Below are 13819 nucleotides of genomic sequence, written 5' to 3'. Positions count from 1 at the left end.
TGGAGGAACTCAGCAAGCTGAGTGGCCTTTGTAAGGGGGGAGGGAGGGAGGAGAAGAGCTGTTGATGTCTCAGGTCAATCAGGACTGAGAGTCACCCTCAGTAGGGCTTCAATCTGTACAGTTGACATGGTCCATGTGGGCTCTATGATGCTGTGTCCTGATAGAGGACCACAGGCTTGACCTGACTTTCTCATAAGGCGTACCCTCTAATCTAGGCAACATCCTGGTAAATCTCCTCTGCACTTTCTCTAAAGCTTCCACATTCTTTCTATAGTGACGTGACCAAAACTGAACATAATATTCCAAACATGGTCTGACCAAATATTTATAGAACTGCAATATTACCTCATATCTCTTGAACACAATCCCCGAACTAATGAAGACTAACATTCCATATGCCATTTTAGCAATCCCATTGATTTATACAGTAACTTTGAGGGATCTAAGGACAGGGGCCAGCAGATCCCTCGGTTCCTCCACTTATGTTGGGCTGAAGGACTTGTTTCAGGTCTGTTTAACTCCATGACTTCAGACAGTGGTGTGTGAGGCTGTGAGGCTGATGCAATTCCTCGTGGCTATGTGACGACAACTACATTCTTGTCAGTCATTCACGGGCTATGTCCAGGGTGCATGCCCCATTAATCCCTGTGTGTACACCTCAGCATGAGGTTCCTCCTGCGCTGATTCAGTAAAGGTACTGACCCATTTAACACAGATTAACCTGTTTTTGTTTCAGCAGAGAAAAGATTTCAAAACAATGAAAACACCTTAAGACTTGCGTCATTCAGTTCAAACTCTCCTGAAGTGATTTCGTCTCTGATTAAAGGTTTTCACTGAGCCTGCTCCTCAAGGAGCAGACTATTACACTCATTAGCAAGTGCTGGCTGGGGTTGCTGGGAGATGCACCCTGCAGTCCCAGCAGGATCACTACATGCAGGCTTCCCTCTCCTCCAAGTAAATGTGCACACGTGTCACTTGAGTTCAACCAGCTGGAAGCCAACATGTGTTGAGAAGAGCTGGCACGGAAAGGGAGTAGATGCCTGCATCATTAGAATAAATCATGGGCAGGCTTGAAGGGACTGGACGCCCACCATCCAGACCATGCTCTCTTCTCGCTTCTGCCATCGGGAAGGAAATACAGAAGCCTTAGGTCCCACTTCACCAGGTTCAAACAACTACTACACTTCAACCACCAGGCTCCTGAACCAGCGTGGAAAACTTCACTCACCTCAACAATGAACTGAATGCACAACCTGTGGACTCCACAACTCATGTTCTCAGATTTATTTATGTACTGTTTTATTTATCATTAATATCATTGTATTTACATAGTTTGTCTTCTTTAGCACATTGGTTGTTTCAGTATTGGGTAGTCTGTATTTTATTGTACTTCTTTATTCTACTGTGAATGCCCATTAGAAAATGAATCTCAGGGTAGATTATTGCGGCATCCATGTACTCTGATAATAAATTTTACTTTGAACTTTGAGCTTTCTACTCCTGCTGTCAGTCAGCTCCATTATGGGCACCAGCCTCCCCATCATCCAGGACGTCTTCAAGTTGGGATGCCTCAAAAAGGCAGCATCCATCATTAAGGGGCTCCACCAGCCAGGACATGACCACTTCTTGTTGCTACCATCAGGGAGGAGGTACAGAAGCCTGAAGGCAAACACTCAGTGTTTCAGGAACTTCTTCTTCCCCTCTGCCATCTGATTTCTGAATGAACATTGAACCCATGATCACTACTTTACTACTTTTTCTCCTCTTTTTGCACGACAAAGTTAATTTAATTTTTTATATATGTTTTTTATTGATAATTACAGTTTCTTTATTATGTATTGCAATGTACTGTTGCCGCATAGCAACAAATTTCATGACATATATCGGTGATAGTAAACCTGAACCGCTCAGAAATCTAATAACCACTCTGGACTTTCTCTCTTCTCATCAGAAGGCACAAAAACTCCAAGAGCACACGCCACTAGGTTCAGGGGCAAATTCTATCTTGTTTTTATAAATTCAAGTTCAAGTCTATTGTCATTCAATTGTACACATATATACGGCTAAACAAAACAATGTTCCTCTAGGACCAAGGTGCGAAATACAGTACATATATCGCATACAGTACATAAAATAATATTAACAGACAATAAAATATTCTGTAGATGTAAGATTGATATTAAGTGTATGTAAGACACATAGTTAAATATTGGTGGTGGCATCCGTCGGTCTCGAGAGACCATGGATCTGCGCCTGGAGTTGTAAATATACAACAGGGTAATGCTACTGGGGTGGTAACGGGGTGCTCAGAAGTCTCACAGCCTGGGGGATGAATCTATACCCAGTTCTCGTGCTTATACTGTAGTACCTTCTGCCTGACAGTAGAAGGAAAGGAGACTGCGGGACGGATGTGAGGGGTCTTTGACACTGCTGAGTGCTCTGTGAGTGCAGCACTTCTAGTATATGTCCTGCTGGTGTGTGTGTGTGTGTGTGTGGGGGGGGGGGGGGTGTAGTGGGAGGAGAATCACAGATGATTCTCTCAGCAGTCATCACAATTCATTGCAGGATCTTACGGTCAACCGCTTTGCGATTTCCATACCGCATGGTGATACAGCTGGTCAGGACACTCTCAAAGGTGCTCCGGTGGAATGTAGTTAGAATTGGGGCAGGGACCCTTGCTAGCTTCAGTCTCCTCAAGAGGTGAAGGCACTTCTTGCCCAAAGAGGTGGTCTTCAGGGACCTGGAGAGATCATCTGTGATGTGCACTCCATGAAACTTGGTGCTCCTGACTCTCCCCACGGAGGAGCTATTGATGTGCAAATAGGGAGTGGTCAGCCTGCAGCTTCTAGAAGTCTAGACTCATCTCTTCAGTCTTGTCTCTTTGAGACCGTTAAACAGACCTCTCTTATCTACAGAGATGAACTCTGGATCTCCCAGTCTACCTTGGCATTGCCTTTGCTTTATTTGCCTACCTGCACGACACTTTCTCTGTAACTGCATTCTGCATTCAGATTTCCTTTTGCTACTTCATTGTAGTTACTTATTTGAACTAAGTAATGAATCAATCTGTATGAACAGTATTGGTACATGTGACAACAATATACCATCATCGAATTTGTGTGTTCTTGAACCCCCTGTAGTACTCCTCACATAGGGGAAGATATTTCAAGATGTCATTTACTTGGATTTTCAGAAGGCATTTGATAAGGTGCCACACATGAGGCTGCTTAACACGATAAAATCTTATGGTGTTACAGTAAAGATTCTAGCATGGATAGAGGAGTGGCTGACAGGCAAGAGACAGCGAGTGGGAATAAAAGGGGCCTTTCTGGTTGCCAGTGAACAGTGGTGCTCCTCAGGAATTTAGTAGTGAGAGTGCTACTTTTCACTTTGTTTAGCAATGATTTAGATAGAGAAATTAATGGCTTTGTGGCAAAGTTTGTGGATGATGCAAAGATAGGTGGAGGGGTAGGTTGTGCTGAGGAAGCAATGCGATTGCAGCAGGATTTAGACAAATTGAAAGAATGGGCAAAAAAGTGGCAGATGGAATATAGTGTAGGGAAATGTACGATAATGGATTTTGGTAAATGGAACAATAGTGTGGACTATTATCAAAATCGGGAGAAGGTTCAAACATCAGAGGTGCAGAGGGATTTAGGAGTCCTTGTGCAAGACTCCCAGAAGGTTAATTTTCAGGTTGAGGCTGTGGTAAAGAAGGCAAGTGCAATGTTGGCATTTATTTCAAGGGGAATAGAATATAAGACCATTAGACCATACAACATAGGAGCAGAAGTAGGCTATTCGGCCTATCGAGTCTTCTCCGCCATTCAGTCCTGGGCTGATCCAATTCTTCCAGTCATCCCCACTCCCCTGCCTTCTCCCCATACCCTTTGATGCCCTGGCTAATCAAGAACTTATCTATCTCGGCCTTAAATGCACCCAGTGACTTGGTCTCCACAGCCACTCGTGGCATCAAATTCCACAGACTTACCACCCTCTGACTAAAGTAATTTCTCCATATCTCTTTTCTAAACAGACATCCTTCAATCCTGTAGTAGTGCCCTAAAAAGCAAGGAGATAATGCTTTATAAGACACTAGTCAGGCCACTCTTAGAGGATTGTCAACAGTTCAGGACCCCATATCTCAGAAAGGATGTGTTGTCATTGGAGAGAGTGCAGAGGATGTTCACGAGGATGATTCCAGGAATGAAGGGGTTAACATATGAGGAGTGTTTGGCAGTTTTGGGGCTGTAATCACTGGAATTTAGAAGAATGCGGGGGGGATATCATTGAAACCGACTGAATGTTGAAAAGACTAGATGGGTGGATTTGGAGAGGATGTTTCCTATGGTGGGGTTATCCAGAACTAGAGGGAACAGCCTCACATTTGAGGGGCAGCCTCTTGGAACAGAGGTAAAGAGGAATTTTTTAGCCCGAGAGTAGAGAGTCTGTGGATTGCTCTGCCACAGACTGTGATGGAGGCCAAGTCCGTGGGTATATTTAGGGTTCAAGTTGATAGTTCCTGATCAGTCTGGGCATCAAAGGATATGACAAAAAGACAGGTGTAGGGGGTTGAGTGGGATCCAAGAGCAGCCAAGATGGAATGGTGGAGCAGACCGGATAGGTTGAATGGCCTAATTCTGCTCCTATTGTGGTCTTATGGCATATGGTCTAAGATTTAGAGCTGGCAACAATGAAATTAATGGTAACATGTTTTCAAAAATATTCCTATGAGTCTATGCATTCTCTCTAACACAATCATTCCATTACAATAGTATGGTGATCTGAACTACCCACAATACTCCAGGAGCCACCTAATCAAACGCATACTGGAAATCCAAAGCAACACAAATACAAAATGCTGGAGGAACTCAGCAGGTCAGGGAGCGTCTATGGAGACGATTAAACGGTCAATGGTAGTGCTGTGGTTAGCATAATGCTATTACAAGTGCAGTTACCCGGGTTCATTTCTGGTTTTGCTTGTCAGGAGTTTGCAAGTTCTTTCCATTTCCAAGCTGGTTTCTTCTGGGTGCTCTACTTTCCTCCTGCATTCCTAAACTTTACGAGTTAGTAGGTCAATTGGTCACATGGGTGTAATTTGGTGCTGCGGGCGCATTGGTCCGGAAAGGCCTATTACTATGCTGTATCTCAAAGAAAATTGGGCCAAGACCCTTCGTACATTCTAACATGATGTCCCTGCTCTTATGTTTGATGCATTTAAATTGTTGTTCCTCCCAAACCACAGTCAATACTTGACGTTACCAACCATTGGCTTTACCTCTCTTTCTTTCCAGTCCTAATTAAGTTTCCTGTATTGGGAGAGTCTTTAGCCGGAGGATGGAAAATCTGTGTAATTCATTGCCACAGATGGGTGTGGAGGCCAAGTCATTTGGTATATTTTAAGCGGAGGTTGATAAGTTCGTGCGGTTAGCAAGTCTGTCAAAGGTTATGGGGAGAAGACAAGAGAATGGGGTTGAGAAGACTCAATAATGGAATGGTGGAGAAAACTCGATGGGCCAAATGGTCTAATTCTGTTCCTATGAATGATGGTCTTATGGTCCTATATCAGTTGAACATGGACAGTTAGTTATGGAGACAGGGTGAGGGGAGTTTTGCAGATTTAATCAGAAACCTCCCTCACAATCAACACAGGTGCACTTCACAGATTAAAAAGTTGATGAAGGGCCAAAAACATCAACTGTTTATCCCCCTCCATAGATGCTGCCTGAGATGCTGAGTTTCTCCAGCTTGTTGCATGTGTTGCTCAAGATCTCCAGCCTCTACAGAAAGTCTCATATGAGGCTTTAGACTTCCGTACCTCCTGCCCAACGGTAGCTGCGAGAGGATAGCATGGGTCAGCGGGTGAGGAGCTTTGATGATGGATCTTGTCTTCTTGAGGCAGCACCTCCTGTAGATACTACCGACGGAGGGGAGGGATGCGATGAGTTGAGTCCGCAACTTTCTGTAGCTTCTTTCATTCTTGCATTCAGATTGCTGCACCTGCAACAGCAAGTGAAAGATCTCACCTGCAGTGACGGACCTCCAAGCTGGTCCATTTGGTTTTGGAAGTCAGATACACAAGTCTGTGAAAACTTTAGAGAGGGTGCAGAGGAGATTTACCAGGACACTGCCTCGATTAGAGGGCATGTTTTATGTGGATAGGTTGAGGGTTTTTTTTCCCCTCTGGAATGAAGGAGGATGAGAGGTGACTTGATAGAGGTGTACACGATAAAAAGAGGCATAGATCGAGTGCATAGACAGAGACTTTTTTCCCAGGATGTTAATGGCCAATATAAGAGTGCATAATTTAAGGTGTTTGGAAGAACATATAGGGGAGGATGTTAGAGGTAAGTTTTGTTACACAGAGTGATGGGGGGGGGGCGGTGGCAGGGATGGCAGTAGAGGCATATACATTAGAGGAATTTAAGAGACTACTAGATAGGCACATGGGTTATAAAATGTAGAGATATGTAGGAGGTAAGGATTAGATTGATCTTAAAGTAGGTTAAAAGTTCAGTATAATATTTTGTGCCAAAAGGCCTACACTGTTCTGTAGTGTTCTACAGTGTGTTCTGTGTTCCTTGAAAGGGAAACTTATCCTGTCATTGATAGGATAGATCCTGAATGAAGGGCCTTAAAATTAGAGAGAATAGGACAGCACATAAAAAGATCGCTCAGCCCATTATTTCTATACCAAACATGATCCCAAATTAAACTAATGCCATCTGCCTTCTTCCTCTGTTTCCTGGATTTTCATGTCTAAAATATCTCTATTGTATCGACACCCCACCACTCTCTATGTAAAATACTTGCTCCCATATCTCTTTCAAATTTTCCTTCTCTCACCTAAAAGCTCTGCCCCCTGGTATTTGACATTGTACTCTATGGCAAAGATGATGACTGTCTTCCATGTCTATGTCTCTCAAGTCAAAATATTTCTGTTAAAGTTGAGTTGTCCAGTGTATAAGGAGAATTGATGACCATTGAGAGGCAGATACAGTTTAATACAGGACCTCTCTATGTCAGGACTGAGACATTTCCCATCCCCTGTAGGCTGAGGGGATGCTTTAACATCAAAGATGCCTTGTCCTGGACAAGCGATTTTAGTTGTCCTTGAAAGTGAATTGAAAGAAACTAGTGGTTTAATGTGTCTATTGGAAGCACTTAATTTGAAGTGTTTTGCTTTGGTGTTGCAGTGACCAAGAGTGCAGATGATTTAGATTAAGTTCTGTTTATCACAGAAATGAAAGCCAAGAAACATTATTAAAGTCTACAAAGCTTTACAACCAATTTCAATTCAAAATGCCAAGTAGAATGCAGAGTTAAATGCTCAATCAATAGCTCATCACAGCAGGCAGTTAGCTGAATCTGGTCAGAGTTTTTGTTTGGGAAGGCTTAGAGACGTAGAATACTACAGCACTGAAACTCGCCCTTTGGCCCATCTAATCCATGAGACCTGCTGTTCTGCCTAGTCCCATTTACCCGCACCTAGACCATAGCCCTCCGTACCCCTCCCATCCATGTACCTATCAAAATTTCTCTCAGATGTTACAATTGAAAGTGTATCCGCTACTTCTGCCGGCCGCTCATTCCACCCTCTTACCACCCTCCGGGCGAAGATGTTTCTCCTCATGTTCCCCTTAAATATTTCACCCCTCACGCTTAACATAAAACTTCTATTTCCAGTCTCAACCAACCAGAGGGGAGAAAGCCTGCATGCGTTTACCCTGTCTATACCCCTCATAATTCTGTATACCTCTATCAAGTCTCCCCTCATTCTCCTATGCTTCATGGTTGACGTCCTCACATATTCAACATTTCCCTATAACACAGCTCCTCAAGTCCCAACAACATCCTTATAAATTTTCTCTGCACTTTTTTAAGCTTGTTGATTTCTTTTCTCCAAATTTTGTCTAGTGTGCCATTCTGCTTGACCAGCTATAAAATGGATAGGGTGCAGAAAAGATTCATACATGATGTTACTGGGACTGGAGGCTTTGATGTACGCATGAGGAAAGAATCGGTAGGCTGAGTTTGTTTTACTTGCAGTGATGAAAACAAAGGAATAACTAACTTGAAGAGTTTATAAAATCATGAGAGATAGAGATAAGGCCGATAGTTCAAATCAAACTAGATTCAAGATTATTTAATGTCATTTCCAGTACACAAGAGCAAAGGGTGTGTGTGTTCGTGTGTGCGTGTGTGTGTGCTGTGTGTGTGTTCGTGTGTGAGTGTGTGTGTGTGTGTGTATGTGAATGTGTGTGAGTGTGTGTGTGTGAATGTGTGTGTGTGCATGTGTGTGTGAGTGTGTGTGCGCGCGTGTGAGTGTGTGTATATGTGATGGTGTGTGTGTGATTGTGTGTGTGTGTATGTGTGATTGTGTGTGTGAGTATGTGTGTGATTGTGTGTGTGTGTGTGTATGTTTGAGTGTGAGTGTGTGTGTGTGTATGTGCGTGTGTGTGTGTGTATGTTTGAGTGTGAGTGTGTGTGTGTATGTGTGTGTGTATGTTTGAGTGTGAGTGTGTGTGTGTGTGTGTGTGTGTTCGTGTGTGCATGGTTGTGGAAAGGTTGTTTTGTTTCGTTGCTCTATTGTTGCTGTTGCAGCTACTTGTGTTGTTCTGCTGAACATTAGTCTGGTGCTCGATACCGAAGATCAGAGCCTGAACATCATCCAGGAGTCCAGAAGTTGAAGCTAAAGCCTGGATCTTGTCCCAGAGTTGGAGGCCCGTCCTGGAGTTGGATGATGTCTGTGTGTATGGGTGGATGGGAGGGAGGAAAGGGGCTTTGCTGTTGTTGTTTTGTTGTTTGTTCTGTTCTCTTGTGTTCTGCACTGTTTTGGCTAAATATTGGTGGCACACGTGGGCTGCCCCCAGCACACCCCTGAGTTGTGTTGGGTGTTACGTAAAACAATACATTTCACTGTGTGTTTTGATGTACATGTGATAAATAAATGAGTCTGAATCTGACTCTATATTTGTGGTGTATTGTTGTGTGACTCCAAGAGTGAAGGTGAGGAGGTGTGTGATCTGCGGAACTACACTCAGTGACCACTTTATTGGGTACTTCCTGTACATAGTAAAGTGGCCACTGAGTGTATATTCATGCTACCGAAGCCCATCCACTTCCAGGTTCGACCTGTTGTGCGCTCAGAGATGCTCTTCTGCAGAGCACTGTTGTAACACGGTTATTTGCGTTACTGTCGCCTTCCTGTCAGCTTGAATCAGTCTGGCCTCTCTCAGTAACGCCCACCGAACTGGATGTTTTTTGTTTCTCGCACCATCTAACTCTAGAGACTGTGAAAATCCCTGGAGATCAGTAAATTCTGAGATATTGAAAGCATCCCGCCAGGCACCAGCAATCATTCCACAGTCAAAGTCACTCAGATCACATTTCTTCCTCATTCTGATGTTTGGTCTGAACAACAACCGAAACTCTTGGCCATGCCTGCATGCTTTTATGCATTGAGTTGCTGCCACATGATTGGCTGATGAAATTTTGCATTAATGAGCCGGTGTAGAGGTGTACCCAATAAAGTGAGCACCAAGTGTCTAAACCTGCGGCCAAGCGCAAAGCAGGAGGAACAGACAGATACTTGAGGAATGTATATATGGATTTACCAGTGAAGACCTGCCTGGTGCAATCGAATACAACTTAGTTTAATTTATTCTGAAAATTGCAAGGGAGAAGTTCCCTCACAAGTGGAAAAGGTACAAATTACATAATCAATGAGATAAAAGACAATGATTACACAATCAATGAAGTACATAAAACAGATAAAGAATTGGGTAACACCAGCCTAGGGTTAGCACAGGAGTTGACAAATTACTTCAAGCACTACAACATGTTATTGTTCAATTCCAAAAGCCCTGCAGTCGATAGTTAAGGAGCTCAGTGCTTTGTGATATAGACAAAAGTGAGCATACTTTTATTGAACCAGAACGAAAATAAAATTGCTATTGCAACTCCCCCCCCCCAAAGGATAACCACAGGACATTTAGAGACCCTTGAGTATTTTTGAAGTATGGTCACTGTATGAATATGATCACACAATTTTCATCAAGATAGCACGTTTAAGCTAACAAAATCATTGCATGGTAAAAGTCACACAGCAGGTTCAAGAACAGAATCAGAATTATAAGACCTTAAGAAACAAGAGCAGATTAGGGCCAAATGGCCATGGAGTCCGCTCCACTATTCCATTATCTCTCTCAACTCCATTCTCCTGCTTTTTTTTCCTCCCCCATAACCATTAATGCCCTGACGAATCAAGAACCTATCAAATTCCCAATACACCAAATGACTTGGCCTCCACAGCCGTTTGTGGCAATGAATTCCACAGATTCACCACCCTCTGGCTAAAGGAATTCCCTTCCTCATTTCTGTTTCAAGGAGACATCCTGGAACTCTGAGACTGTGCTGTCTCGTCCTAGACTTCCCTACCACAGGAAGTACCCTCTCCATGTCCGCTCTACCTGGACCTTTCTATATTCGATAGGTTTCAATGAGATCCCCATCATCCTTCTCAACTCAAGCCAGCCCAGGCCCAGAGCCATCAAACGCTCCTCATATGTTAACACTTTCACTCACCGACATATGTCATGACATGTGTTGTTTTATGGCAACAGTACAGTGCGACACATAAAAAATTACTATAAATCACAATAAGAATATACAGAAAGTAAACAGAAGAGTTTCTGTAGATGCTGGAAATCTAGAGGAATCCAGCAGGGCAGGCAGCATTATGGAGTGGAGTAAACAGTCGATGTTTTAGGCTGAGACCCTTCCTCAGGACTGGAAAAGAAAGGCAAAACAGCCAGAATAAGAAGGTAAGGGCAAGGGAAGGAGTACAAGTTGGCAGATGATAGGTGAGACCAAGTGAGGAGGAAGATAGATGGGTGGGGGGGAGGGAGGATGAAGTGAGAAGCTGGGAGATGATACATGGAAGGCATGAAGACTTGAAGAAGGAGTAAAAAATACATTATCAGAACGAACTTCCTTTCAGTCATTCAGCTCTTGAACCAACTGGCGCAAGCCTAATCACCACAGTTTATAAACACAATCATCACTTCGATCACCTTTCACTAAAATGGCAGTTTTTTTGTCAGCTGTGGTCTTTCTTGTAAAAATTATGTTTATGTTTTTCTTTTGAATGCTGCTTATCTGATGCTTTTGCCTATTATAAACCCAAAACATCATAAGACATAGAACTACAGTTAGGCTATTTGGCCCATTGTCTTTGCTCCGTCATTCCATCATGGCTGATTTATTATCCATCTCAACTCCATTCTTCGGCCTTCTCCTCATAACCTTTGACTGTTTGTTGCTGCTGAAAGTACATTTTTAATTACACCTGTGCATACTTGTGCTTGTGCAGATGGCAATAAACTTGACTTTGCCTTTGACTTAAGGAGATGTCAGTGTAGAGTACAATAACTTGGGTTAGACATGGTATGCAAGGATAAAATCAGTGTGCTTTTAGAAGGGCACAATTGTGTATCCTTAGTATTACTAAGTTTGTGTGTATCTGTAACTTGTTGTGCATTTATTATTTCAATAGTATTTGAATAATCTTGTGTATGTATATCAGTTGATTAAGCATTCCTGTTCGGTTGAATGTAATCCATTATGGGTTATATGTATAAATACATGAATTGCATTACATCATCACGCTACCATGTGATACGGCGTGCCTCGCTTGAAGTAAACTTGAACTACACCTGCATTTTTGGACTCCTGTGAGTTTCTTTGAGTTAATTTAATGTTTTGAAGTTACAAAACATAACATAGCTCTTTCACTATCACTGTCTGCTTACACTTCTCACTGCCTCAGTAAAGCAGCCAGCATAGTCAAAGACCCCAACTCACCCCAGACATTCTCTCTTCTCCTCTTTCCCATTGGGCAGAAGATACAAAAGTCTGAAAGCATGTACCACTGGGCTTGAGGACACCTTCTACCCTCCAATCAACAACCCATATACACTACTCCTGCACTCCCAGCAGATTCTATAACTCACCTACACACAGGCAAAATCTACAGCGGCCGGTTAACCCACCATTCTGCAAATCTTGGATAATCCCAGGTCCAGGGATCGTGTGTCACAGCCAAGGATTCAGCAGCGCAGCAGATAAGGCAATTGCGCTCATGACAGCTAATTATTATTATGTTGTGACAGTATGTTGTAACTCCATTCTTTTCATTGTAGTGTTTGTCAAGACTTGAACAAAGCACAGCAATGTTTCGCTGCCTGCTTGCATTTGGCCTTGCCTGAGAAATTGGACAGTCAAGTCAACCGACTCGGAAGACTGGCGGTATTTGTTTTATATTTAGTTATTTCTTTCAGCTGTAGTGTTGGCTTTAGTTTACATTTGAGAGTTCTAGTTAACGGCCCTGTGTGACCTAGCGTTTATTGTTTTCTTTTCTCTCTAGCTCTGTTTGCATTAGAGTCTGTGAACTATCGACCGCTTCAGTTTCTGTCACTCTGCACTTGGGATATATCTGAACATAGTGACATTGTGTGGGAGAAACACAGAACATTAAATAGAATATTACATCTCAGTATAGGCTCTGTGGCTCATGGCATTGTGACAACTAATAAACCTACTCTAAGATCAATCTAACTATTCCCTCCTACATAGCTTTCCATTTTTCTTTTATTTGCTTGCCTAAGAGTTTTTCCAGAGGCCCCTAATATATCTGCTTCTACCACCACCCCAGTAGGGCATTCCACATACTCACCACTTTCTATGTAAAGAACCTACCTCTGATATCCCCTCCTATACTTGCCATATCAGTCATTTCCGCCCAGGAAAACCTATTCAAACTTCCGGTGTAATTTAGCTTGGTGGCGGTGTGGAGATAGGTCTCTACCAAAGGATGTATAAGACATTCCTTCCCTCCACTAACCTGCAAGTCATCTTTGGGCAAGATGTAGCACCTGCTTATCCCCCCAATCAGGGTCGCGTGAAGCGTAAATCACAAGTACTGATTATGCGACCACTGACGCCAGGCAGACAATCTCTGAAGAGTATTGATAATGGCTGGGAAGATTATCTTGTAAGGACACTGCCTAGAAGGAGGCAATGATAAACAACTTCTGTATAAAATTTGCCAAGAACAGTCATTGTCAGGGAGAGCATGATCGCCCATGTCACGTGACACGGCACATAATGAACGCACAAGTTCCAGCAAGACCTGCCACCTACACAATAGAAAAAAGTCCTTCAGTCAGTTAGCCACTTTCTCTCCAAAATGAGCAGAATGAGAATTCAAGCAGATGTCTGAGAGAGTAAGAACAGAAATCACTGAAAACACACAATGGGTCAAGCAGTGGAAAGAGAAACAAGAGTTAATGTTTCATGGGGTCATATATCACCACAGCACAGAAACAAGCCTTTCGACCCATCTAGTCCATGCTGAACTATTATTCTGCCTAGTTCCATTGACCTGCACCCAGACCATAGACCTCCATACCCCTCCCGTCCAGGAACTTAGCCACCACTTTCACTGGCAGCTCATTTCACACTATCACCACCCTATGATTGAAGGAGTTGCTCCTCAGATTCCCCTTCAATATTTCACCTTTAACCTGTAGTTCTTACCTCACCCAGTCTGAGGAGAAAATGCCTCCATGCATTCACCCTATACACCTCATAACTTTGCATGCCTCTGTAAGGTCACCCCTTATTAACGTTGTCAGAGGTTCAACACCAGACAAGCCGAAAGAAATAGTTCAGTGATATTGAGGCAAAGTATTTACATAAGCACATCATGGCACCATTCCACAGAATGGTTCCTCTTCAGTGCCCGCATGTTATGTTG

General features: G+C 43.1%; 1 long non-coding RNA gene across 1 annotated transcript in view; it reads left to right on the top strand.

Annotated features, from left to right (window-relative positions):
• Positions 1-12215: 12215 nt before the first annotated feature.
• Positions 12216-13819, top strand: part of LOC140730255 (uncharacterized) — a 174929-nt gene continuing 173325 nt past the window's right edge. Inside the window, exon 1 of the long non-coding RNA XR_012099549.1 lies at positions 12216-12309. This is a non-coding gene — a long non-coding RNA (uncharacterized lncRNA). The remainder of the gene's footprint in view (positions 12310-13819) is intronic.

This window comes from Hemitrygon akajei, chromosome 7, assembly GCF_048418815.1.
Source record: "Hemitrygon akajei chromosome 7, sHemAka1.3, whole genome shotgun sequence".
In the NCBI taxonomy this organism is placed as follows: domain Eukaryota; kingdom Metazoa; phylum Chordata; class Chondrichthyes; order Myliobatiformes; family Dasyatidae; genus Hemitrygon; species Hemitrygon akajei.
Note: the sequence above shows the minus strand (reverse complement) of the source record. Positions and strands in the feature narration are given on the sequence as shown.